Genomic DNA, 26,412 nt, shown 5'->3' on the forward strand with positions numbered 1-26,412 from the left:
TACCAATCAGTGCCAATTCCTTTGGTAACCATTGTAATAACATTAACATGATGAACTAATGAGATATTAATGTGGTTGTAATAGACATTTCCATAGGAGTTCCATTGTAATTGAGCAGGTTAATAATCTGCCTTAATCTGTACTTGGCAAGTGGAATGTATGATGAATAGAGAAAGGCAGAATTTTGATGACTTTCAGCTTGTAAGGTGTTTACTCTTTCAAAACAGAAAGGAAATACCTGTTTTTAAAAGCAGGTGCACTGGGGCTTCCCTGGTGGCGCAGTGGTTGAGAGCCCGCCTGCTGATGCAGGGGACACAGGTTCGTGCCCTGGTCCGGGAGGATCCCACATGCCGCAGAGCGGCTGGGCCCGTGAGCCATGGCCGCTGAGCCTGTGCGTCCGGAGCCTGTGCTCTGTAACGGGAGAGGCCACAACAGTGAGAGGCCCGCGTACTGCAAAAAAAAAAAAAAAAGCAGGGGCACAAGTGAACATTGGAGAAAACTGAGCCCAGAGTGTCACAACCCTTATTCTTCAAGGCATTTTACGCACTTAACTTTCTAAACAGCACTAGATGTGGGGAATAAATCTTTATTTGTATTCGATATGCATCTGGTAGTTCATCCATTTATTTGACTTTTAGTCTATCAATACTTAGCAATTACAATTACGGATGGCAAAGCGTTGGGAATTCAACGATGGTACAATCAGCGTTGCTTTTAAAAGAAAGAGACACCACATACCCACCCCCACACACACACCCACAGCCACACATATACCACACACCTACAGACACACACTTGAACGTATACACAAAGACACACACACACATGTGTACACTCACACACAGAAGAGCTTCTACTGTTTGAGAGAAATAAAGAAATAAGGTCAAGAACCTATAAAGAAATAAAAAGGAATGAGGTGATGGAAAAGCCAAAGAAAGATTGAAAAGCCAAGATATTCAGAGTGTTTCAATTGGATTCAAAAGGATACCTGCAAATAACCCTGGTTTGAACTCTGCTGAAAGAGAGAGGAGCAGAAGGAGCAAGGCCTTTTGTATGATTATTTATTCCAGCAAACAACAGCACACGGCAACTCAGAGCCTTTCTATTCCCTGAGCTAATATTTGGAAGACATTGTATCTCCAGGGCAAATTCTAAGTGTTCCTCCTCTCTCTAAAGTAAAGAGGAAACGGGAAAAAATCACAGGTTTCCATCATCCAAGGATAAAAAGAAAATACTGATGATATTCACCACTGAACGTTGTACAAGGAAGATGAAAAATTAAGAGGAAAGTACGATGATAAGCTTTGCATGGCAAATACAAATAAAGGCTGTGTAAACACGTGCGTTTTTTTTTTCGAGGCAGACTGTCGTTAAATTAACTGGCAGCATTTCAGAATCCCTTAGCAGTAAACACTGCTGCCAATTCTATTCAGACCTTAACCCCTCTGCATGAGATGTGCTTTCCTGGACTGCTCCAAGTGGTCTCAGTTCTGCCCAGCCTGAATTCAAGGAGGAAGTAGCCTGCAGATTCGCTAGCTTCCTCCATCTTCCCCAATTCCCTTTCCAGCTGATAATTACAGTGGCCCCATTTCTCTGCTTCCCCTGGAAGAACTGACTTCCTTAGTGTGACTCGGCACCTTGTACCTGCCTGGAGCACAGTTTCCAGGGCTTTTGCTTCGCTCCCTCATCATAGCCAACCTGCAATTACTAGAGGGGATTGTCCAGATTCTGCCTCGAGTTTCACCCAGAATTTCACTACTTAGCAAACTTTTGGACCCACCTGTAAATTTGACACCAGTAAGGGTTTTCAACACTAAGACTTTTGGAGAATTAAGCAGGCAGACCAGATAGGAGACAGACCATCATCATGGAAATCAGAACAGCCTATTTTCAAATTCTGGTTTCTCCATTTAATACGTTATGCTACTTCACCTCTAGTGCATTTCAGCTTGCTCATAGATGAAAATCTCTGTATTAGTCTCCTCAGGCTGCCATAACAGAACACAGACTGGATGGGATAAACAATAAAAATATATTTTCTCACAGTTCTGGAGGCTGGAAGTCCAAGATCAAGGTGCTGGCAGGGTTGATTTCTGGTGAGCCCTCTCTTCTTGGCTTGGAGATGGTTGCCTTCTTGATATGTCCTCATGTGGCCTTTCCTCTGTGTGCACATTAGAGAGAGAGTTCTCCGGTGTCTCCTCTTCTTATAAGGACACCAGTCCCATCAGAGTAGGCCCTAACCTTATGACCTCACTTAACCTTAATTACCTTCTTTAAGGCCCTGTCTCTAAAAACAGTCATATTGAGGGTCAGGACTTCAACATGTGGATTTGGAGAAATACAATCCAGTCTCCCATAACACCTACCTTGGAAAATTTCAAGGATTTCCAGAGTTTTCATACTCCATGATGGAAGCCCCTGTCCTGAAATGTACAAAGAGGGTGAGAGGAGAAAAAGAAGGTCAAATCAAGGCAGCTTGTTTCAGGAACATCTCTGTGAAAAAGAAAACTTAGCTCTTATATTTTCTCAGGCCCTTATTAGCAAAGATTCTGTATTTATAAGAGATAACTAAATAATGGATAATTTTATTCTTCTCTTATATTAGGAAACATTGGGATAACCATAGTGCATATGACCAGAATATGCAGAATTCTAATTTCTGTCCCTGCCATTGACTGATATGGTCATTGTGAATATTATAATTTCCCTCTATTTTTAGAGGAAATCAAATATTGCATAATAAACTACAGTGCAAACAAAACTATGTTATGCTTCTCAGCAATTATAAATAACCAGATCAACCCTAATCAAATTGGGGGAACATTTAGAGTCTACTGAGTCCATTAGCTGTGGTGTAAGATAAACAGAATAAATAGAATATTCTTAATGAAAGACACAGACCATTGCTAGCTCTGCCCATACCCTCTTCTGAATGGACATAGGGATGTGCAACACCTTGGGATCAGGTGACTGGACCCAGGGTGTGTACCGAACCCAAACTTTGCCTAACCCTATATTAGTTAAGGAAAGGCCGCAGTTCCCATGTCTTCCCAGCAACAGGGCCCCTAAGGCCCATCTTTTAGCTCTATTTCCTAATAAACCCCCTGAAACCTCTTAGAAACCTTTCTCTTTTCATGGGCTGGCTTGGGTGAGCTTCTCTTTCTGCAATGAAGGGAACCATCACTACCAGTTTTGGATCTAGGATTACAGCTTTTCTGTGCCTTTTGATGTCATCAAATCCAAGTAAACACTCCAAAGCCTGAATGTCTCTCGATCCAGTGGCTGCTAAAGGACTTGTTGTTGGTATTTGGCTTACTAGATGTTATGTATCTTATTCTATTACTGTTACTCCATATTCAAAGTGTGTGGAGGTATCAGTCGGTATTGAATCACCATAATAGGTGATTTACAAAGAATTTGTCTTCACAACTGCAGACAAATTCACCTATAAATATTAAAACATATCTCGAGCAAAAAACAAAAACAACAACAACAAAACATTGGTTAATATTCCCCAGCAGGAAACAAAAAATCAATAGATGAGTTTTTAAATTCCCAGAGCTAGGAATCAGGAGGCCTAGACCCTGATGTCAAATCTCCCAATAACTAGTTCTATGACCTTGGGCACTTGTCCATCAGGATTTTTTTGTTTTGTTTTGTTTTGTTTATTGAAGTACAGCTGCTGTACAATATTATGTAAGTTACAGGTGTACAATACAGTGATTCACAATTTTTAAAGGTTATACTCCATTTATAGAATATTATAAAATATTGGCTATATTCCCTGTGTTATACAATATACCCTTGTAGCTTATTTTATACCTAATAGTTTGTACCTCTTACTCACCCACCTCTATATTGCCCTTCCCCCCTCCCCTCTCCCAACTGGTGACCACTAGTTTCTTCTCTATATCTGTGAGTCTCCTTCTTTTTTGCTATATTCACTAATTTCTTGTATTTTTTAGATTCCACATCTAAGTGATATCATACAGTATTTGTCCACGAGAACTTGAAGGTTCCTTATTTTTCTAACGGTGACAACAACACTTTCCCAAGCTGACAGAGTTGTTATGGGGAGTCAGTAAGGCAACAGACGCACAGAGGTGACTGAATAGCTAGAATGCTACATCAACAGTAGGTTTTAAAAAATGATATGTAACATATTATTCAAAATATTATATATCAATATATTATTAAATAATGTATTATTGTAAAATTCTGCCTTGATAATTTCAAAGTTGTGATTATACTTCTATTTTGAAATGCAAGAATGTGTCACTCAAAATGTATGAAAACATCCTTTTATCTAACAAGTCTCCACTTTAACATGCAAAGTCTACTTATGAGAACCAGCAAGTGAAGTCTGCCCATAGCTCCCAACCCTGGCCTGACTAGGACATGAGTTGGGCATGAATTGGACACGATGGCTGACATCAATTTTCCTTCCTCATCCACACCCTACTTCCAGTCTTCCTATTTCAATCTTAAGCATCATAAGGATAGCAAGTGAATCTATCTCACTTTGCATTATATGCTCAGTGCTCAAAAAATACTAGGTGTTCAATAAATACTGTTGAACATACTGTTTGAATACTGTTGAATTTATTCAAATAAATGAATAAAATTTCCTCAAAAACTATTCCTTCTTGCGCACAAACTACACTACTACAACACAAATTTTCTCTTCCCTTCATTATTCAAGAAGCCTCAAAATACTTGCATTCCTCCAACTTGATTTAAGTTATTGAGGTCAGGAAATTTGTCTTTGACTTTTTATATTCTCTCCATTGCCTTTAATGCAGTAGATGCTCAGTAAGTGTTGGCTGATTGGTTGAATGATAACTTGAAAATTTAGTGCAACTGACAATTCTTTTTTTAAAAAAATCAAATCAGTTTTGTCATGAATTGACTAATCAATGCTTCAATATTCTAATACCCAAACAAACTTTTCCCATTTTTAAGGAGCAGTGATTTAAACCAAAATGTTCATATAGGACATTAGGAGAGTCATAGTGTTTTTAATTCTTAACCTTCTCATTCATGCGTTATACTATTTTATGACTTCCTTGTTATCTTCAGAGCCTACTTTGTTTTAATGGGGAAAGGACTGCAGAAGTATATGTAGGAGACACCTTGGGAAAATGAGGAAGGAATTAACTTTGAAGTTTTCTAGTCTGAAAGATTAAAAAGCACTCCAAAATAAAACAAGTCAGCATTCTCGATGCTGGAAAATGACAGTGACTGAAAAAGCCTTTCTGCCTGTATGAGCACTGTCCTCTGTCCCCATCCCTAGTGCCGGGTAACTCAGAGATATAATTTATGATGGATTCACAAACAAAATGGTCAATGGTTCAGCACAAACCAAACATGAGCAGACACATTTCTAAACCCAACCGTCATGCTGCTTACACAATCTGTTGATCCATTGAACAAATATATGTTGAAAGATTAAGCGGGAGTTGACTGCCATTCAGGAAGATAAATGTAGAGTAGACTCATTTTCCGCCTGACTTAATGCTTAAGGATTTGTATTAGAAGGATGTTGGGGAGGGGATGTCTGCGGGGGATGGGAGGAAGGGAAATTCCAGTCACCCAGATCTTTAGAATGAGATTATCTCGCCAAGGACCTCACACAGAGGCCTTTACCAGCCACCTCTTACATCCTGGACCTTCTTTTCTCCTCATTCTTTTACTGTAGGAAAAAAAAAGATCCAAGGGAATAAATGAGTGCTGCAGGAGCACTTGGCTCAGCTATTCAGGCCTCATTGATGGAACGATAGGAGACAGAATGTTTTATACAGTACAGTTGGAGATTTAAAAGGGGGAAAAAGAGTCAGCCAGTCATAAAGGCACATTGTTATCCAGCTGTCTCATAAAAGGGCTGTGAGCCATTAAGCTATAGAGAGAACTCAATGCCTGAAGCTAGAAACTCAGTGTTCCTGCTGGTGGGGCCAATGCCATCCCCAGGCAGAGAGCAGGGCCAGCCTTGATTCAACTCATTCTTGTTGACACCTTCCTCAATTGAGGTATGAGGCCAGGCTTCTGGATTTGCATTTGTCCAGCTTTGCTGGGCTGAAAAAGACAGCCCTTCAATGCTGTTGATCCTGTTATAAGTGTTTGAGCTTCACAGGGGAGCTTTGATAGAATGAAAGTAAAAGAAAGAGAGGGGAGGAAAGAGGGAGAGAGGAAGGAAGGAAGGAAGAAAAGAAAGAAGGGAGGGAGGGAGGGAGGGAGCAAAAGGAAAGAACAAAAGAGAAAGCACAACCACTTGTACAATAGAAGTGGAGTTTCCTTGATTTGTAAACCTTGGCCATGGCTACAATACAACAATGCAATCATGCTGCTTCCTTGTTTAGGAAGCTGTGAACAATTTTCAGAGACATCCAACACCTCTGGCCTGGTCGGGAATGCATTCAAAAAGAAAACCACTGAGCACTGCAAAAAGAGATGGATCTTGACTTACTGAAGTACATATGCCAATAAATGCAATGGGAAGCAATTCACTTCGATTCAACATTTACGGAACACCCATATGGGTCATGCATAACTCAGGAGTAGGAACCATGCAAGCTTTCAAAAGACCTGGCTCTTGCAAAGTGCACACGCCAAAAAATACCATGTGGACATGTGCAGAATGGTGCTTAGATGTCCAGGAAGAGGTACGTTTTCCATTGTATTGAGAGTAACTTGAATCTTCTAAATTGGAGAAAATTTTAGGCAGGTCCTAGACTTCAGCAGTGCTGTGAAGAAGAAAAGGGAGATGAGCACGGACAGTTTCACATATACATTGTGGGCACAAAGGCCAGAGAAGAAACAGTATTCAAAATAGACTAAGAACATCTTTATTTGCCAAACAAAGCAGTATGTTTGGAAATCAAGAGGTGATGGGTGAAAATGACTGATGAAAGGCCTTGAAGTTATCTTTAGCCAGTCATAAGCCCTTGTTTTCCATTTTTAAATGCATCTAGTGCAAGATGAAGAAATGCTAAAATATAAACGCGTGCACATAATTCTCTAAGTCACATTTCTTTGGGTTCGTGTTCTTTTTAACTTTTAATTTTGTTTCTTCTCATCAGATTTCCTACCCTGAGTCATCCCAGGCCTCCAAGTTGAAGAGGTTAATGACCAACATATTCTAGCCCATTATTTCAGTTTCTTGTTGTTTTTGTTGTTTTATTTCACTGGGACATTTTGCTGGGATTTAAAATGGGGTCACACAACAGGAGAGACTGGACCATTCCTTCAACATAACGCCCCCATTATCTCCTTGGTGACACTGTTATTAAGTTTATCTTTCATGAGCACCTTACTTTCAGATAAAACCAACCATCTCATAGCACAAGTCTTGATCAACAAGTTTTAACTTTTGGACCAGTAAGTCTGCAGTTCATTTTATTCCATTTGTTTATTTTAACCAAATATCATTAACTTGGAATGCTTAATCTTAAGTATCTGATCTCACATCTTCTTGGATGGCTAGCACTTGGCAAGCCAAACATTAACGGCAAGAATAGAAAAGAAGAAACACTGAAACTAGTGAATTCACTGGAAATGGTTTGCAGTCTAAAGAAAACAGGACCATCTGGGTTAAGTTATAGACTGAGCTTTTTGTTTGGTTTGGCTTGGGTCGGGGGAAGTCTTCCCTATCCCCCTTTTACACTTTTGTCGAGCAGCACAGTGTCAGATATTATTATTCTATGAGTGGCTTTAGGTTTTCTGCAAGGCTACCCTGTTGGACAAGCAAATCTATGTGAATCTTGTACATGATGGAAATTGGAAAGCATTCTCTGGTATGTTCATACAGCTTCCTAAACTTATTTCTCCTCTGCCCTGGCGTGCACAGGGAACATAGTGTATGGTCCAATCTCACCAGATCCAATCACCTCAGGTCCAGGCGAGTAAGACTCTCTTAAATTACCTCCATAGGTGAGTACGAGCCAGCTGACAGCAAAGCATAATCTGCCCAACATGGGCAGGGACTAGTACAGGCTCTCCTGATTGATTTGTGGCTGTCCCAGGGAAAGGAACAGGATGGATGTGGACCCAACCCTACTTTGGCAAGAGGTTATACTGGCCTGGATAGCCCTCAATAAAGGCGTACAGAAGGACTAAATGGTCACTGGGGGATTTCAAAGGTAGGGAAAGTTAGTGATTCTGCCACAAAATTCTATTCTGGATTGAAAAAAACAGCTCTATTTTTATCCACTAAACCTAGGAGAAATTCTTGCAGAATAGCAAAACTAATGGTAGCCAAAGCTAATGGAGTGTTCTAAGAAGTATTTTATTCTTTCCCAGTGAAGCTCCATGTGTATGATGACATTTTCAGAAGGAGCTAAAAGCTATCTTCCCCAAATTAAAAGCACAGTTAGAAAATCTGCTCCAAATACAATGGTCTGCTGGCTTTGAAATATTGCTCCAGAGACAAGCCCTATGGCGCTGGAGAAGACCTGAATCAGCAGAAGGCAGGAGGCGGCGCGAAGACGGTATTTATTATGTCTCGCAACGAACTACTCCATAGGTCACTGCTGATTTCTGTTTACACTGTGCTGACCCTTCACACTCCAGAGCAGTTTGTTCAGCTGTGATCTACAACCGAGAGTACACGCAGTCTGTCATCTGCTGGGCTCCGCTCAAGCCGACCGGTGTACCCAAGAAAACAGGCAGTGTTACATACAGAGAAATGCCCACCAACCTGCAGTTCCTGCAGAAAACAGAAAAATTGTCTGTTTTCTCAGTTTGCACTTTTGCATTAATAAAAATTACGTCTTGGGATCCTGGTGTAAAGCATGATCCTAACAAACTGGATTTTAACAAAGCGATTCTTTCCACTTTACATTATGGAAACTGGAAAATGAGCCTGTAGAAACGATCCTATCTGTAGGTCATTATTTCACCCATTTCAGTTAGGAGGTTCAAATACTGACGTGCAGTAGTGCAGTGCTTTTTGGAATGCATTTGTGCCAACTTTTTTTGCAAAGGATTATCTGAGGTCACCATGCTGTGGTCGGAGAGAAACCATGGGCCGTTCTGTTATCCTATGAGGTTGATGTTTATGGTCTGACTTATGAGGGTCTGTTTCTTGAACTTGGAGCTCCCTGATCGTTTTATCTACCCATTCAAGAGCAGAAGACTCCTCCTGTCTTCCTGGGTGTGAGAGTTTAACTACATTGCCATGGAAAAAATGTTTTGTGATTTTTCTGAGGCTAAAAACAGTCTCATACCTGTGTAATATAAGCAATAATAATACAGTGTTTGTTTCCCAGACAAATTCTAATGCCAGGGACTAGACTACTTCAGTCACTCACTCCTGATCTGCTCAGATGGGCTCTTTAAAGGGGAATTCCCATATACAGATTACCCTTTATGATGGGCTCCCCTAGAAAACCTTCTATATCTGCCCCCTCCTGTATCAATCTGGCACCTTGTACTTCCCCCTACCACAGCACTCAACACTGTACAATCACCCACACAACTGGTTATTTGAGGACAGGATCCATCTATGAATCCTGGTGCACCCACAGAGCACCAGTGCCTAGCCCAGTGCCCGACACACAGCAGGCAGTCAATAAATGCGGGAGTGAACAGTGATTCTGTTACTTCTTCCCTAAAACTCAACAGGATCTTGGGCTCTGGGGTCCTGGATTCCTTTAAAAAAAAAAAATGAGGTTGGGGAGAAGGGGGTGGAGAGAGAGAGAGAGAGAGGAGGAGGGGAGGGGGAGGAGGAAAGAATGAGAGAAGAGGAAAGAAAAGAAAAGAAAAGGTAAAAAGGAAGGAACAGAAGAAGAAAGGAAAGAAAGAAATGAAGGGAAACCCATAGCTCTGTGTCTAACACAAGGAAGGATGGGCTAATAAAAGAAGTAATGCTGATGAATGTAAAGTGATCAGGTAGGCACTATTTTTTGAAGATGAAACACAACAGAATTTAGAACTCTGTTTCCAGCAACATGGCAGACTAATCCCTCCAGGCATAACTAAAATGCTGAATAAAATATTTAAAATGTCATTTGAATGCATGGTGTGGCTGGCAGGGAAATATAGGGATGGATTGGAGGCCAGAGGTGAAGAATGTGAATCTCAGAAGTAAGCAAGCAGTAGAGAAAGCACTCACCTTAGGACTATCTAAAAATCCTCAAGAGGCCCACAGCTCACTTTTTACTTGGCTGCACCCAGCACAACTTGGGGCTGTAGCAAGGGAGCAGGTCAGATTAAAAAGCGTTGGCATAGAGCTGCCCTCCTAACCCCAAATATATATACTTTCAGAGGTAGGGGAAAACATTCCATACACTTTACAGAGGAGACGTTGGGCATGTATGCCTCATTGGGCTTGAGAATTTCTAATCACAAGTCCCATTTATGTGGGTGTAATGTAAGAATGCCCTCTGTCTGTGTGACTCCCAGGAAAATACATATGGAAAAAATACTTCTTTAAGTAGTCCAGCCATCATATACTCATGCTATGAATGAAAGAGAAAAAAGGGAGGAAGACAAGCCACCTCCATTTCCCAGAAGTTGTACACACCAATTCTGGCCGTAACTTACTCATATGACGATACCTAGCTGTGTATGCTGTCTTTATTCTGGGTTCCAAGGTTCTATTGATGGAGAGAAATGAAAGAATAAATATTGGGGGTAGGGAGCGTTGCCTCTATCTTCAAATATTGAGATGACTCTCAAGAGAGAATTAAGGTAATATTTGATCCTTGGACATCTTTCTGGTTAGTGATAGACAGGATTTTTTGAGTCTCATTGCAGAATAAATTGGTTTTGTTTGTCTGTCTTCAAATTTTCATTAAAAAAAGATAACTAGGTAAAAAATATATTTGAAATTGGAAATCAATTTCTTAAATAATAAGAAAAAGGGATGAAGAATCCAAGAGCAAGACATCATATAAACTGCAATTACAGTTCTTTTTCTCAGGGAGCTTGAAGTTCCTAGTATAGACAGAACTGATCAGAACTGATGTGACCTTATTGTTTCTTACCTGTTTCCTTTCATTTTGCTCCTCAACACAAATTTCCTCAAAAGAGTATAGAAGCAAAGTCCTCCTGCCAGAGCTAGAAAAACAGGGAAATAGCTGAATGGTTTCCTTTTGGTGGACTGTCTTGCTTAAGGCTTTTTGTTTGTTTGTTTGTTTTAGGTTTCAACTAAAACATAGGAATAATTTGTCATCTTTAAAAGGTTTAAAAAGAGACACTTTCTATAATAAGATAGCATCTTTAAAAAAATAAAAAACAGATCCACAGCTAATGTAACTAAATGTTCTTTGCAGAAGGGAATTGTAAATTTCCCTTTATAGGATTAGCGTTACATAAAAATTAAATAAATAGGGCTTCCCTGGTGGCGCAGTGGTTGAGAGTCCGCCTGCCGATGCAGGGGACAGGGGTTCGTGCCCCGGTCTGGGAGGATCGCACATGCCGCGGAGCGGCTGGGCCCGTGAGCCATGGCCGCTGAGCCTGCGCGTCCGGAGCCTGTGCTCCGCAACGGGAGAGGCCACAACAGGGAGAGGCCCGCGTACCACAAAAAAAAAAAAAAAAAAAAAAATTAAATAAATAAAAATCACAGCACCAAATCTGAAAATCCACAGTAGAGGCATGTGAAAGGTCCCAGAAATAAGGGAGATATTTTATTTTCTGTATGGTGCTGCCAGCTAATGTACCAAATATAAAATAACATTTATTATTGGTCAAGTATCAAAATGGCAGCGACTGGTAAGAATGGTTATTCTGGCTAAGTTAAAGGGAGAACTAAACTATGTATTGGTTTGGGGATGCAAAGAGGACACTCTTACACACTCTTGCACTCTCATACACCTATATGTACAGTTGTGAGTCACAGCAACCACTATATTAGTACAAAAGTTTTCCAGATGGTTCAGCCCTATTACCTGCATTTTCAATATCTCTACTTAGTCCCTGTACATGGATAGCAATAAATCTACTATAATCTAGTGCCCCAAGAGGAGAGGAAAACAAACCTAAAGCCTCTGTGAAAAAGTGGTTCCTTTCTGAAGAGCAGTTACAGTACAGATATTTTGTCCTCTTGCATTTCAAATGACTCTCGATTTATTTGGTAAGTGTATTCCTTGTAGCAGGAATCCTCTGCCCTCCAGTCATCCTCCTTTCCCCTCTATTTTTGAGACGCCCTGGGTCCATGATAGTAAGGCACCAAAATGTAATCCAATGGGCTTAACTCTCTGAAAAACTGGGATCATGAAAACAAAGATATTCAGCTAAGTCACAATTTGAGATGGGTGTATTTTGTAGGATTGTTTTTGGTTCAATGCAATGCAGATCCACTTAAAAAAGTTTAACCAAATATTGTATATTTCTCTTGCAATAAGTCTAGGAGTAGGCCATCCTTTTCTATCTTTTCATTCTGCCATCTTTAGCATTTTGCTTTCATCCTCCCTGCCTCACTATGGCCGCTATACCTCCAGGCATCACATCCACATTCCAGACAAGAAAAAACAAGTGACAAAGGGGAAGAGGAAATATCTACATCAGGAACGCAAAACTTTCCCAGATATCCCTAATAGAATTCAGCTTGTGTCTTGTTAGCCAGAATTAAAAGAAAAGCTGCAAGGAAGGTTATATGATAGACTGTTTTTACTAGACATGTTGCCACTGCAAACAAATCAGGGTTCTAATAGGAAGGATAAGAAAGAATGGTATAAATATTTAATGCCAAAATTCTAGAATTTCAATCCACAGAGAAAGTAATTAGCGTCTCAAAGGAAAGTATAATATCATATTCACTTTTTGCTCTCCAAGTGCTGACACGTAGTCCGTGGTCATCCAGCAGCTATTTCTTGAGCTCTTTTTGTATGCCAGGTGCTATTTTAGGTGCTTGGGATACACCCAGATAAAAATTCTTGTCCCATATCTTACATTCTAGCAGGCAGAGACAGATAATAAACTATAGTCACAATAAATAAAGACTGCAGTTTGTTCAAAGGTGATAAATTCTACAGGAAAAAAAAGTATAGCTGAGTAAAGAGAATTAGGAGAGGAAGGTGGAATGGACAGGTTGTAACAAAAGTAACACAAGAATTAAGTATTAGTTTTTCCTTTCATTCCTCAGACCTTTCTAATTTCTGGAACATATAGTATGTTTTATCTTGGAAAAATAGTTCATTATTTTTTTCAACTCCCATTCCTGAAAGTGCTGAATCCAACTGCTGTTATTTACACAAGAAATATCAATGATTGTGTCACGTAGTGTAGTGGGCTAGACATTGCCTCACACAGAGAACTGTTTGCAATTTACTCAAAGGGTCTAATTCGATAAGGAAGAAGGAAAATTCTGAGGAAAAAAAGAGCAATCAACGAGGAGAAAACGCTCTTCTGACCTGGTGCCTTCTGAGTGTCAGAGCAGCGCCTTTCTGGGGAATGTGGCTCTTCAACAGACAGTGCAATTGGATTAACTCTCCTCTGCTTAAAATTATAAAAATAAGAAACACCACACACACACACACACACACACACACACACACACACACACAGCTACATTTCAATGTAGAAAAAAAAAAATCCAAAATCAACATCTCCCAAGGGATTGGGGTTTGATTGATTTTATTTAAAGTCTGGGTGGGTTTCTGACCACTAAATATTTGCTTAATTATCCCAGCAATGAAGAGTGATGCTCTCATTAGCAGGGGTTAGAAGCCCATCTGTGCTCTCTGTTGGTGTTTTGTACAGGATTGTAAACCTGCAAATTGCATGTACAGTTGGGGAGTTAGAAAATTATAATTGCAGCTCTGATATTCATTATCCCATGAACCCGGGTAGAGCAATTTTTTTTCCCTGGGCCTTGGCCTATTTTGCATAAATTGTCGTTAACGGTACTCTACCGCAATACATAATTTCAACACTATTTTATGCTAAGCCAAAAAGTCTTGCCTTGTGTACTGCTTATTGGCAAAAAGCGATGCTCTCCCAGATCCTGAAGCTGAGGTTATTACAGAGCTCAAAACAATTGCTGCACAATTAGAAAGCAAGAGGAATCTTATTGCTTTTGACTTTGCAAATACAGAAATCACAAAGATGCCACATCCCCTGTCCCTGAAGAAAACCAAAAGTGAATGCCTCTCCAGAAGGATGTGAAACACTATGAGGTGAATTTCACAAATGTCTGGGGAAATGACTGACCCAAAGTCCTTTGATAGTTACTCTCAGGAGAGGCAAATTCAGATTTTCTGAGGCTTGGAGCTTTTAAAAACATTTTTGTAAAAAAAAAAAAAACATTTTTTTCAGGGAGAGAGAGGTGCTCTTCAGTAAAAGGAATACTTAGTATTTCTTCAGAATTTAAAGAAGTCACAATACATTATTAATTTTTAATAGGAAATATCATAAAAGTCACAAAACGTGTAAAAAACTGACATTTTACCTACAAGCCACACCTCCATAATACTTTTTCCCACATTTTTCATCTGCACCCTTGACCATCTCTTCGTACAACAACGATTTTGAAAAGTATTTTCCGAGGCAGATTTACCATGAAATGGATAAAGCTTCAGCTTCAGGCCCCTCACTCCCACGGGTCCCTTGCAAGGCCCTATACCAACTTCGTATTTTTCTCAATTCCGTTCACGAAAGAAAAAAGATTATGGTGTCTTTATAACTGTGCATGTTGCATTATCACGTTATATTCCTGAGAGGAAAGAACTTCCATTTACTAGGCTTTGATGAGAACCAAATTTTCTACTAAGAGCTGACGGTGAGACACATTTTCCTTACCAGTTTCTGACTCTATATGCTTCAACTTCTGTTCTTCCTCCACTACTCATATCCTTAGTGCTGAGCTATGAAACATGTTCATGGTGCGAGATAACTCCTTCCCCACACCTTCACGGCACGACACTGGGTCAAGTAGCCAATGGTCAGTAGGAGCCAATGGTTCCTGGAAGCCATTCCCACAGCAGAACAGCTAGGCTAATCCTCCTTCTAAAGAAACATCCACTATGTACTTCTGGAAGTGACTGTGAAACAAATAAACATATCTCACTAAACTTGAACTACATGTATCCCCAACTCAACTTCCTCTTAGCTGGATCCCAGCACACATGGCCTTTCCAGTGCCACCCTATGCAAGAGAAAGAAGAGTGGAAGGAACGTCTGAATGGAAAGGGACCCTGATCTTAAACAATACGTTTAAAATGTTTTATTTTGCATAGTTTATACCTATGACCTAGCAAGTAAGTGGCCCTGAAGTTTAATAATCATTCATTTAATGGTAAATCTTCACTGATTCTCCTGAGTTCTAGCGGCTCCACACATGGTCCTGCTGTGCGCCTGATGGCTCAGAGGAAATAGATGGCTGTACAGGTGTACAACATTCTGAGCTTCAGAAACACCAGTATGGCATCTCCGACTCCTTTGAATCTGGAGATGTGAATTCTGGTCTGGATTTCAGCTGACACAAATTATTCACTTAGTTGTGGTTCATTCATCTAGCTATCATGACACTGAAAAAATACTTATTGAAGTCTCTCATCATTAAGAGACTCTGCTAAGATGTGTCGCTGATTGAAAAATACGTCCCTGCCCTTACAGGACCCAGGGTCTAGCGGAGAAGACAAAAAAGATACATAACGCAGACTACATTGGAAGAACAAAGGAATTATCAACAGAAGTCCAAACTGGAGTCCAAATGGTCAAACTGTGGGCTTATTCAACTGAATATTTTTATAACCTCTGATCCTCAGTTTTACCATCTATAAAATACAGGTGGTAATATTCATCTCACAAGACTAATATAAGGATTAAGGGAGATAAAATTATACAAAATTGCTTAAATATAAGGCTTTCTTTAAATATCACTCCCCGGAAGCAAAAACAATCTTATTCTTTTATATATCTGCTTCTGTTCTAATGCTCCATAAATCTCTGCTCAAAGTAGAATAAAAAATAACAGGGTGAATAAATAAAAATATAAGAGATGTGAGGGCTTCCCAGAGAACATCTGATGTTACCCAAGCCTTGAAGGGCATTTCAAACACAGAGAAAAGATACCAAGAATGTATCGGACAGGAGTCTTTTCAATAACACATGGCGGAAACACACCTCTAATGGCTTCAGCAAAAAAGGGGGGAAAGTTGGCTCACGAAACTGAGAAATCCAGGGGCAAACTTGGCTCCCCGTTGGCAGAACCCTGGTATCCAAACAATATTCCCAGAACCAGTCTCTCTCCACTGCTTGGCCTGCTTTTCTTCATGTTGGCTTTATTCCCAGGCAGCCTCTTCCCACACCATGGCAAACAGTCACCTTCAGCTTCAGGTTTACATGGGCCCAAATCTGCAGTCTCTGTGGATGGATTCTCAGATCTGGAATATGCAGATGAGATCACCCATGAAGATGACTGAAGGGTTGGCATACATACCGGGAGGCATTTCGCCCACCCTGAATCTCAGGAACTGAGAATGGGGAATGGGTGGATCCCTAAAAAATCCAGCAGCTACGTAGAAGGAGGGAAGAGACTGCTGGGGAATTCTCCTCAAAGCACATTTCAGGTAGAGAAGAAAATAAGAGCAAAAGCTCCAATGTCTACTTGAGTACATACTGCCCTGGTGTCTGGGAGGATACAAAGGTGAGGGAAATGTGATTCTGGCCTCAAGTAAGGGAGGTAAGGCACGTCGGAAGAATAAGCAACCATAATCCAAGATAGGAAATCAGTAAAGCCCTAAAAAGGTTGGTAGATGCCATTATTCGTCAGAGAAGGCAGAGATCTCTTTCAGCTCAAATTGGAGACTTTTTAGAAAAGACATGGCACCCGAATCGGATTTTGAAGGAGTCTGTAGGAAAGATGGTGTTCACAAATCATCTGAAAATGGAAATATCACAAAATCAGCTCTAGCATTGGCTTTTGGAGCTGTGGAGTTATTTAGCATTCTGGGACATCAGAACTTCCAGTCATTTCTCAAATCATCACCATGGTCAAACACCAGAGTGGAAAAAAGGCTGATAAGAAAGGTTACAGAGTGGTTTCTGCTGTGGAAAAGAGTTATACTCTCTGGGCTAAAATCTCCACTTTAAATTGTAAGTAATTATATATCCTTGCATTTGTTCCTTTATTCATCAATTTAAGTAGACCTCTTCCTTTGACTGAGGTAAAATTCACGTAACATAAAATCAACCATTTTAAAGTGTACCATTCAGCATCACCTAGTACATTCACAAAGTTGTTCAATCATCACCTCTATCTAGTTCCAAAACAGTCTCATGTCCCCAAAATGAAAACCCCTACCCCTTACGCAGCAACACCCCATTACCCCATCCTCCATATCACCAAGTCCCCGGCAACCACTAATCTGCTTTCTGTCTCTATGGATCTACCCGTTCTGGATATTTCATACAAATGCAATCATACAATATGTAACTTTTTGTGCCTTTTTTTTTTCCATTTAACATACTACTTTCAAAGTTAACTGGACCTCATTTGATATCCCTTCCCATATCCTATAATGTGGGGCTACATATATATGAACTCTATACCGAAGTTCCACTGCCTAGCAGCTGTCCTGTGATGGGCCGTCTACCACCTAATATCCACTCACCCTGGTAGTCAGTATGCCCCCAGGGGTCATGTCTTAAGAACTTTTTTAGGCCCTTCCGTAGTCACAGGCCAGTATTCACCTGACATAGAATGTTTGATAAGTTAGCTGGTTGCATGTTGGGTGCTTGCAGACTCCAAAATATATTCTTTGGCCAAACAGAACTCCTTCTCCAAGGACAGTCAGTCAAGGGAGCCCAAGAAGTAGGCAGGAAGCAGAGCAGCAGCTCAGATCCAGATCCTTACCCTTTATTACAGAATTTAAATCTCAAAGGGTTCTTAAAGAACATCCTTTTTTTTTTCAGATCATGAAACTGAGGCCCAAGAAGCTTAAAAAAAATCACCCAAGATCACACAGGTAGAGCATCAGAGCCCACTTAGAAGCTCAGAAATTCTCAGTCTAAATTCAGTGCGCTCTGATACAACATAGTGTCCGATACTTTATACTTTTCTCTCTAGAAGCAAGAACCAAATGTAAGAAGGCAGCAGATCTATAAAAAAAAAAAAACCTCTCAATCCTGCAAGGAGCTGAGAGGAGTCTCATTTTTTTCATCTGTGCAAATCCAACAGGGAGTAACACTGCAGTTCACAAGGGAAGAAAAGCTGGGGTATCAAAACTGAGAGTAATTTTGATCTTAAATTAAAAGCATATTAATTGCTGAGCAATGCTTTCTATCATGTATAAATCTGGAGCTACCATTGATGTTCTTTTTCCCTGTGTGGGGTTTCTCTTTGTCAATATGGCTTATATCTTATTGTTTTATAGCAATGACTATCTGTGTTCCACCATCTCATTTCATTCAAATTTGCTCCCAAGGGCACTGAACGTGAATGACCCAGTAATGAGGGAGAGGGTGGGATTTAGGGGACAATGTTTAGGATTCAGAGGCAGTGAGGGTGTCTGACTCATTCTGAGCAGCTAAACTGCTGTTCTCCCTCTCCAAAAATATCGCTTGTAAATGGGAGCTCAGATCCTTCTAGGTAGAAAGGCAAGCCTGTAAATATCATGTCAGGATCTTGATTTTTTTTTTTTGTAACATAAAGTTAATGATGCTTAAAATATGCACAATATGTACCCCTGAGGAGCACTGAATTATCTTGATGTCTGAACTTCTGGGGATGGTCTATAAAGAAAATAATTCAGAAGTGAGTGGAAATAGACAGAATTGTAAAACGCAATTAGGAAGGGGGGCGGGGAAGCCCCAGATGTACACGCAGCAGAACCAAAGGGAAACAAACCAGTGCCCTGATGCACTCATCTTTGTTTTCTAATCTCATCTTTGAAAGATTCACTTCCTGGATTTTTGCCTGAGAGATTCGTGAGCACTTCCTTGAGACAATTTACCTCTTTTTAACTCGGGGAAGAGGTGCTTTTTCAAAAACAAGCCAACTGGACCATTTTCTCCTACAGCACTCAAACCCTCTGCACCTAAAAGAAACAAATAAACCAAAAAATAAAATAAAAAAAAACTTCTAACTAGTATTTAGGCTTTCAAAAGCAGGTTGGCTGCAAGCCTCCCTAGGATAATCATTTGCACCTTCCTTCACCCACGCATAATACACACTTTATTCAGCAGATAGCAAAGTCGTTTCCCGGTGAGTCAAAGGTCACTTTTTGCTGTATTAATAGCTGCTCTGGGAGGGTCAGTGTTGTGCTATCCTACATTTTTTCCAGGGCCTGGAGATGCAATTTCCTACAATCTGCAGGCAATTTCCCACCAATTTTCTTGGGGAGCTAATAGGCTGTGACAGGAGATGGAGCTAGCAAACAGCAGGCGGCTTCAGAAAAGACAAATTGCATCTCTGCCACCTAACTGGGCAATCTAGATCGACAGAGTTTATAGCTTTGTAGTGTTATTGGGCCCCATGCTAACAGCAAATCATTCACACTGCTCGCTGAATTTCATATTCCCTTCCTTCTGAATTTGTTATTGCCGCACATCACTTTGTAGCACTTTCCCTGGAAACTGCAGTAAAAAAGGCAATCACATATATATTAGTGACTTAAATGTCTCCTAAATTGCCTACCAGAAATTATTAGCATTCAATAATTTCTGTTTACGGAGTTAGGGCTACACTGGCCATTTTTAAGTGATGGGATAGTAAGGTTGGAAAGAAAAGCCAAAAGGGAATGGGTAACAGGTTGAAACCCTTTGGTGGGCACAGAGAGACTCTTTCTTCTTTTGAACAGGCCCGTGTGCTTGTGCACAGTCAAACGTATTTCAACAAATAATATAAGCATTTGTTAAACGTGCCCACAGCACTGATTTATGCTTTGCCTAGATTGTTTTTTAAAAAGTTAACAGTTTAAGATTAACAGTGGAAATGCTTTCACAGAATTAAACAGAAACACCCATATTTTAATTTAAATATTTTTTATTACATAAGTCATACAGGTTCAACCTAAAAGAGTTAGAAAAGATAAGGAAATAGAAGATCTGATTAAAGAAACACCTAGTCATTATATCAACTCAAGCATTTTTGTTTTCACTAACTGAATTTACAAAAGTCCTACTCTGTGCCAGGTGGGGCACAAAAATGAATTAGGCGGGCTCCTGCTACTGGGGGTTTCACGGTCTAGAGGAGGACACAGGCACACAAACAGATAAACGGGAAGACACTGTGCCCCAGCTGTCCGAATGCCACTTTTGAAGAAAGCAGGAACAGACTGCCTGCAAAAGTAAACTGAAGTGAGAAGCAGACCAACTCAGCTGGAGTTAAGTAGTGCAGGTGAATAGTGCAGGTTCTGTTTGAGAGGATCAATGTGGAAACAGTAACTGCATCTAGAGTCCATCACTTGAAAAGGACACAGGGAATCCCCTGGCGGTCCAGTGGTTAGGACTCTGCACTCTCACCGCCAAGGGCCGGGGTTCAATTCCAGGTTGGGAAACTAAAATCCCCAAAATCGCACAGCATGGCCCCCCCAAAAAAGGGACACAAACTTTAATGTTTTGGACAACATGGTCTACGCTGTAGTGATTAAACTGATAGCAGCGTAATATTAGGGTAATTACACCCTCACCCCAGCATAAAAAGGCTGGAGCCAGCCTTGGGGTTACAGGGGCCCGCAGAGCAAAGGGTGCCGAGCAGAGTATGTGCCAGAGACAAAAGTAGAATTCCTAGCTCATCTTAAGAATCTCACTCCTAAACGACAGCTATTGCCAAGAACTCAGACAAGCCGGGAATGGTAAAAAAAAGACTCCAGGAAGGCAAATTGCTAATCACGTCCTAAAGATTAGGAAGCACCTGTTCTTTACAGATTAGGAAAAACTGAAGCAGAAACACCTCCCGTTTCTCTGGGCTAGATTAGATGGCTACTGGAAGGATTGTGTAGTCTCTGCTATATTTGCCGATGCCTCCAGAGGAAGTAGTGTTATGATGCTTTCTTTTTCAGCTCATTATCACATCAGGTCTGCATAAAGGTAAGCAAAAAGGATCAGGGGAAAAGGAATACGTTTTTGGTGTGGAACTTTACTTTTTTTTTTTCTTCAATCCTGGGATTTTCGGGGTTGATTTAAGCAGAACACGGTTCGTGGTTTTTGAGGACAGGCAGGGGAGGTTCACCCAATAGAAACTGAAAGGGTTAGAAGAAGATTTCTGCTCTAAATGATCTCTTCCACTTGCCGGTTGTGAGATCTGAAACTTCATCCTCCATATTTGTTCCTATCCCGGAGGCTTGTTTAGATGACTGTGAGCCTTAAAGACAGAGTGTGTTTTTAATCTCATGGATCCAGAGTGAGGCCCTTAATAATCCTCCATATACAATGATTGTGTGAGCTGAATAGAATGAAGGATCCCTTAAATAAAATGCAAATAACCTCTTGTATAAACCAGTCATTATCCATGTGTTCCCACCTGAGAAGGTTCCAATTGAATAGGCCTGGGCAAAGGCCCCAGCACCTTCGTATTAGATTCTCCTGCAGAGCTAGTTTTGAAAGCCCCTGGGATAGTCATGGGGTGAAAAGAGTGGAATGGACACTAAATGCACATCCGCAGCAAATCTCTAAGGGCAGCAATGACACACTGTGGAGAAGGCAAGACAACGGGCCTTCCATTCAAAGCCACACTTTACATCTTACAAGCAATAGGAACTGAACCACGTGACCTAGTCAGAACTTTCTATTTCCTTATCTGTGGTAGTGCAAGTGGTTACCAGGGTCACAGGAGGTAATGCTCGTGACACTCACCCCATTATGGCCAGCACTGGCAGAGCACCTTGCAGAGGGGAGGCTTAGAAGAAACGGCAGCTCTTTCTCCTCCTAGTCTGGAAATGGATTTTCTATTCCCTGCTGCCCAAGCCATCCCTGGCACATGAAGTTCAAAGCTTCTCCCAGGTCTCAATTTTCCACATGGATTCAGCCCAAGCACTGAGTACAGTGTTTTCTCTCCATCCTCCCTCTTCCCTGTCTCTGTCATTGCATTTCTCTTGGGCATAAATTCCAAATGGATAAGCCATTATGGAATATTATTGCTCCATGCGTGGATGCCCTCAGTTCCTTCTTGTTTCTAGACATAAGGGCTTTTCATCAGATTCTGTACAATTTCTTGCATGCTACATTCACTTCTCTGTTTCCCTAAGTATCAGAAAAGTGAACCCTAAAGTTAATACCGCTAGAACCATAACATACAAAACGGCACCCTGTGGCTTCAAAGAGTCAAAGGGCTTCACTGAGCATTTCACTTGCTGCTTTAAGAATTAGGTAAGGAAGAGAATATAGCTCATTAAATTTCTTAGATAATATAAGGACTTGTCCAAGATCACACAGCATTTCATATATTCCTCAAAGTTAAAAGAAAAATTTATGGAAACATTATCATGACTTTCAGGGACTTAGATACAAAGTGGTCGGACCCTATGACTTTTCTGGGAACACCCAAGTATTAGAAATGAACTAGGAAAGGTCACTGGTGAGACAAAAAATTCCATCTTTCATTTCTGTTTAACCTTTAATACTAAATGCACTTACTGAATCTAAGAATATTTAGAAAGAAATGATGTTGAATAAAATTAGTAAGGCTTGCAATTTTTCATAATATGAGTAAATGAGATAGGATTAAAAATATTTCCTACTTATATTAACGCTGTCCAGTGGGAAAGAAAATTAGTTTACCCTTAGTAGAAAGATACATAAAATTTTACTGTAATTCAGCCCTAAGGAATTTTTTAATTACCTCAGTAATGAAAAATGTAAAATTACTGAGTGTCTGTGCTGGGATCTTTCAACACCCATTCCTCAGCTTTGAACCACTTGCTATTTTAATATCCAATTTCATAAATATTATATTTCCAAAATGTTTGGCCCTTCAGAAAACAGGAGTGAATGCAAGATAACATCTAGCTATAGCTTGCACTCAACAAGAAGGGAATATCCACGGACTGTGCAGATCCAACTGAGTTTAAATGCCAGCCAGCCATTTCTTAATCAGGAGCAGTGACAAAAATCACAAATTCCATTGCTGCTCTGTCTTCAGAATCAGGTCCAACAAATCAAAAATAACAACCTTCACTAGTTTGTGTGGCCTGGCAAAGGATTAAGCCAAAAAAAATAACATATTTTCCCAATCAGCAAATGTTCCTATGAATGGATTGGCCAACAACCCCAAGTTCATTTCTTTGAATTATATTTTGCATGCAATTCCATTTTTCCAATGATCCATTAGTTAACCAGAAATACTGTACATATTTTAATGGATTAGGAGACCTTAAGGGAATTGATGCATCCCAAATGCAGGCCTCGGGGGACTCTGGTTTATTGCACTGAAGATAATTCTTTCCTGAAAAGGAGCGAGCTTCATTTGAAATTAAGATTTGGAGATCATCAATGGAATCAATTGAGCCAGGAAGTCTTTTGTAATGTATGGCACATGGGAGGCAAATGAGCGTTTGCAGGTTACATGGGGAGAGGAAGGCCTAGCCGGTGACAGAAACCTTTTCCCCTACCTGCATCACTTCAGAGCCTGTAAATGGTATGTTTTGTGAAGGAGACGTAAACATTTTTCTCTGTCAATGTGCTACACCAAGAAGTTCATTAGAGAGAGAGAGAGACAGAGAGAGAAGCGTTGGTCGTGCTCCAGAATGTCTTGACGCAGTTAACCACAAAATAAGTTATTAGTTTATTGTAAGGGCAGCCAGTTTTTAAGTAATGGAGTAATCCACTGTGGATTGCAGCAAGGAAGTGGGACAAAGGGTGTGAAATGAACAGATGGATTTGATTTTAAACAAATTAGACCCATGACAAGGGATGTAACAAGTCATCTTTCAGTCTTCCATGCTATGAGGTAACTTCCCTTGTGACCTTTCCAACCTACTAGCTCATTTTTCCCCTACCAGGAACTCAGGTCTTTCTGGGAGAGCAGCCTTGTGCTTTGCAATTGTAAACTACTGTCTCTTGCTTCTAGGAAACTAATGGAACGAGGCACCACAGGGGACCGCCACCAGAGAATGCTTGATTACTTAATCTCCAAACTATTTGTTCTCTCAATCTCAGACTCATTCCTGGACAGGCTGATAAGAATAAGAACAAGAACAAATGCTCAGGAGATGTCACACCTTTGTAACTCTGGATTCTGAGAACACCCAACAATCTCACAGTGGCATTACCCATCAGTATGGCTGCCACCAACCCCAGGCTGATTCATGACCTGGACCATCTTTGTCCTTTCCACCCTTTCTTTAATCCCTCCCCTGCAACCCTGCTCCAACTTCATGCGTTCAGTGGCTGAAAGCTGCCAACGGTGGCCCCTCTGCTGTGAGGCACACCCCCTCCACTAAGTCTGAACTCCCTGGCAGTACCCGCTGCCTCAAAATGTCCTGCTGTCTCCTCACTGTGTCAGTAAAACTCCCATCCCCTCACTGCTAGTGTCAACTACAGCTTTGGAGGGAAGTAATGGGTGTATGTAAATTCATACTTACAGGCGAATGGCTGACCCCTTTGATCTAAATTATAAGTCTCCTAACTGACCCTTCCCTCTAGCCCACCTCCACAGAGCTGCGGTCTAAAACAAAAACTTGACCAGGTTCTGTTGGTTCCCTGTGACCCACAGAAAATGTGGAAGCCCCCACCCTCACTCCATCTGCATCCCCATCCAACCCAAATACCCACCATTTTGGTCCAGGACAACCCTGCTCCACCCTCTTCCCATTACAGAATCATGCTGCAATATTTACCTTTCCTCTGAACTTCCTTAATTCAAATTAGAACACACTTCTTCAGTCACAACCATTTAGCAGAATCTGAGTTCAAAATCTGAGTTCAAGCATCACCTTCTCTGGAAACTTCCCTGACCTGCACCCACCCAGTAAAGGTCATGGCTCACTTCTTAGTGTCAAAATCTTACCTCTTACCACCTCAAACAGGTCAGAATGGCCATCATTAAAAAATCTACAAATAACAAATGCTGGAGAAGGTGTGGAGAAAGGGAACCCTCCTACATTGTTGGTGGGAATGTAAATTGGTGCAGCCACTATGGAAGGCAGTACGGAAGTTCCTCAAAAAACTAAAAATAGAGTTGCCATATGATCCAGCAATCCCACTCCTGGGCATATATCCAGACAAAACTATAATTCAAAAAGATACATGCTCCCCTATGTTCACAGTAGCACTATTTACAATAGCCAAAACATGGAAACGACCTAAATGTCCATCGACAAATGAAAGGATAAAGAAGATGTGGTACATATATACAATGGAATACTACTCAGCCATAAAAAAGAATGAAATAATGCTATTTTCAGCAATATGGATTGACCTAGAGATTATCATACTAAGCAAAGTCAGAAAGACAAATACCACATTATATCACTTATATGTGGAACTTAAAATATGACACAAATGAACTTATTCACAAAACAGGAACAGACTTGTAGAGAACAGACTTGTGGTTGCCAAGGGGGAGCGAGGTGGGGGAGGGATGGATTGGAAGATTCGGATTAGCAGATGCAAACTATATATAAAATGGATAAACAACAAGGTCCTGCTGTATAGCACATGGAACTATATTCAATATCCTCTGATAAACCATAATGGAAAAGAATATGAAAAAGACTATATATAACTGAGTCACTCTGCTGTACAGCAGAAATTAACACACATTGTAAATCAACTATACTTCAATTTAAAATATATATATATCTTACCTCTTTCATGACAGCAACTCCCAGCAACATTCACTTAACCTCTGCAAATTCAACCCTACGTAAATTGTTCCATTAATCAGCTGTAAAATGTGACTGGCATGACACATATATTAAGTACAGAAAAACAAAATAATCCAGTGGGTGAACAAACATCAAAAAATGAGCACGGTAGAGAGAAGCCAACCCAAGGAGGAAGCTTGTAGCTTGTTCCCATTCCCAGAATGAGGGACACAAGGCCTTGTGCTTTGGCCTCATCCCATTGTTAGATGCAAGAGGAAAGGCCCAATGGGGCTGAGGTAGGAGGAACCTAACAAGGTTCCAGAAGTGATGTCAGCCCCAATAGCCACGGGGTGAAGTGGTAAGGATGGCCTGTCTTCCTCCTCTTCTAATACGGCCTCCAAACCCCTCTTCCCTCCAGAGAAGTCTGTCTCTGTCGGCCTAGTTCTCGCCGTAGTGGTGATATAGAATCCAGAAAACGTGTAGCAGGAACAGGGTGAGAGAGGCGACAGGAAAGTAGACGCCATCCGCTTGCTGCTCGGCTCTCGGCGCCTTGTTTCCACGTGGCGCAAGGGACAGAAGGCCCGTGCAGGGCAGAAAGGGAGCTAAACGAGGAGCTGGCGGGTTACGGAGGGTGAGGAGGAGGAGAGAAACTGAAAAGGCACAAGGGTTGGGTCCAGGAGATTCTTCAGCATGAGCAGGTGAGACGCTTTGAGACCGTTCCGGGCAG

The 26,412-nt window shown here is 40.9% G+C and overlaps 1 long non-coding RNA gene across 1 annotated transcript; it reads right to left on the reverse strand.

Annotated features, from left to right (window-relative positions):
* Positions 1-244: 244 nt before the first annotated feature.
* LOC307188785 lies at positions 245-26,412 on the reverse strand. The gene is made up of 4 exons (XR_013829068.1): positions 25,686-26,412; positions 2,367-2,423; positions 2,045-2,161; positions 245-450 (listed from the first exon to the last, which is right to left on the reverse strand). It is a non-coding gene; the product is annotated as an uncharacterized lncRNA (long non-coding RNA).

Source organism: Stenella coeruleoalba (assembly GCF_951394435.1).
Source record: "Stenella coeruleoalba genome assembly, chromosome: 7".
Classification (NCBI taxonomy): Eukaryota; Metazoa; Chordata; class Mammalia; order Artiodactyla; family Delphinidae; genus Stenella; species Stenella coeruleoalba.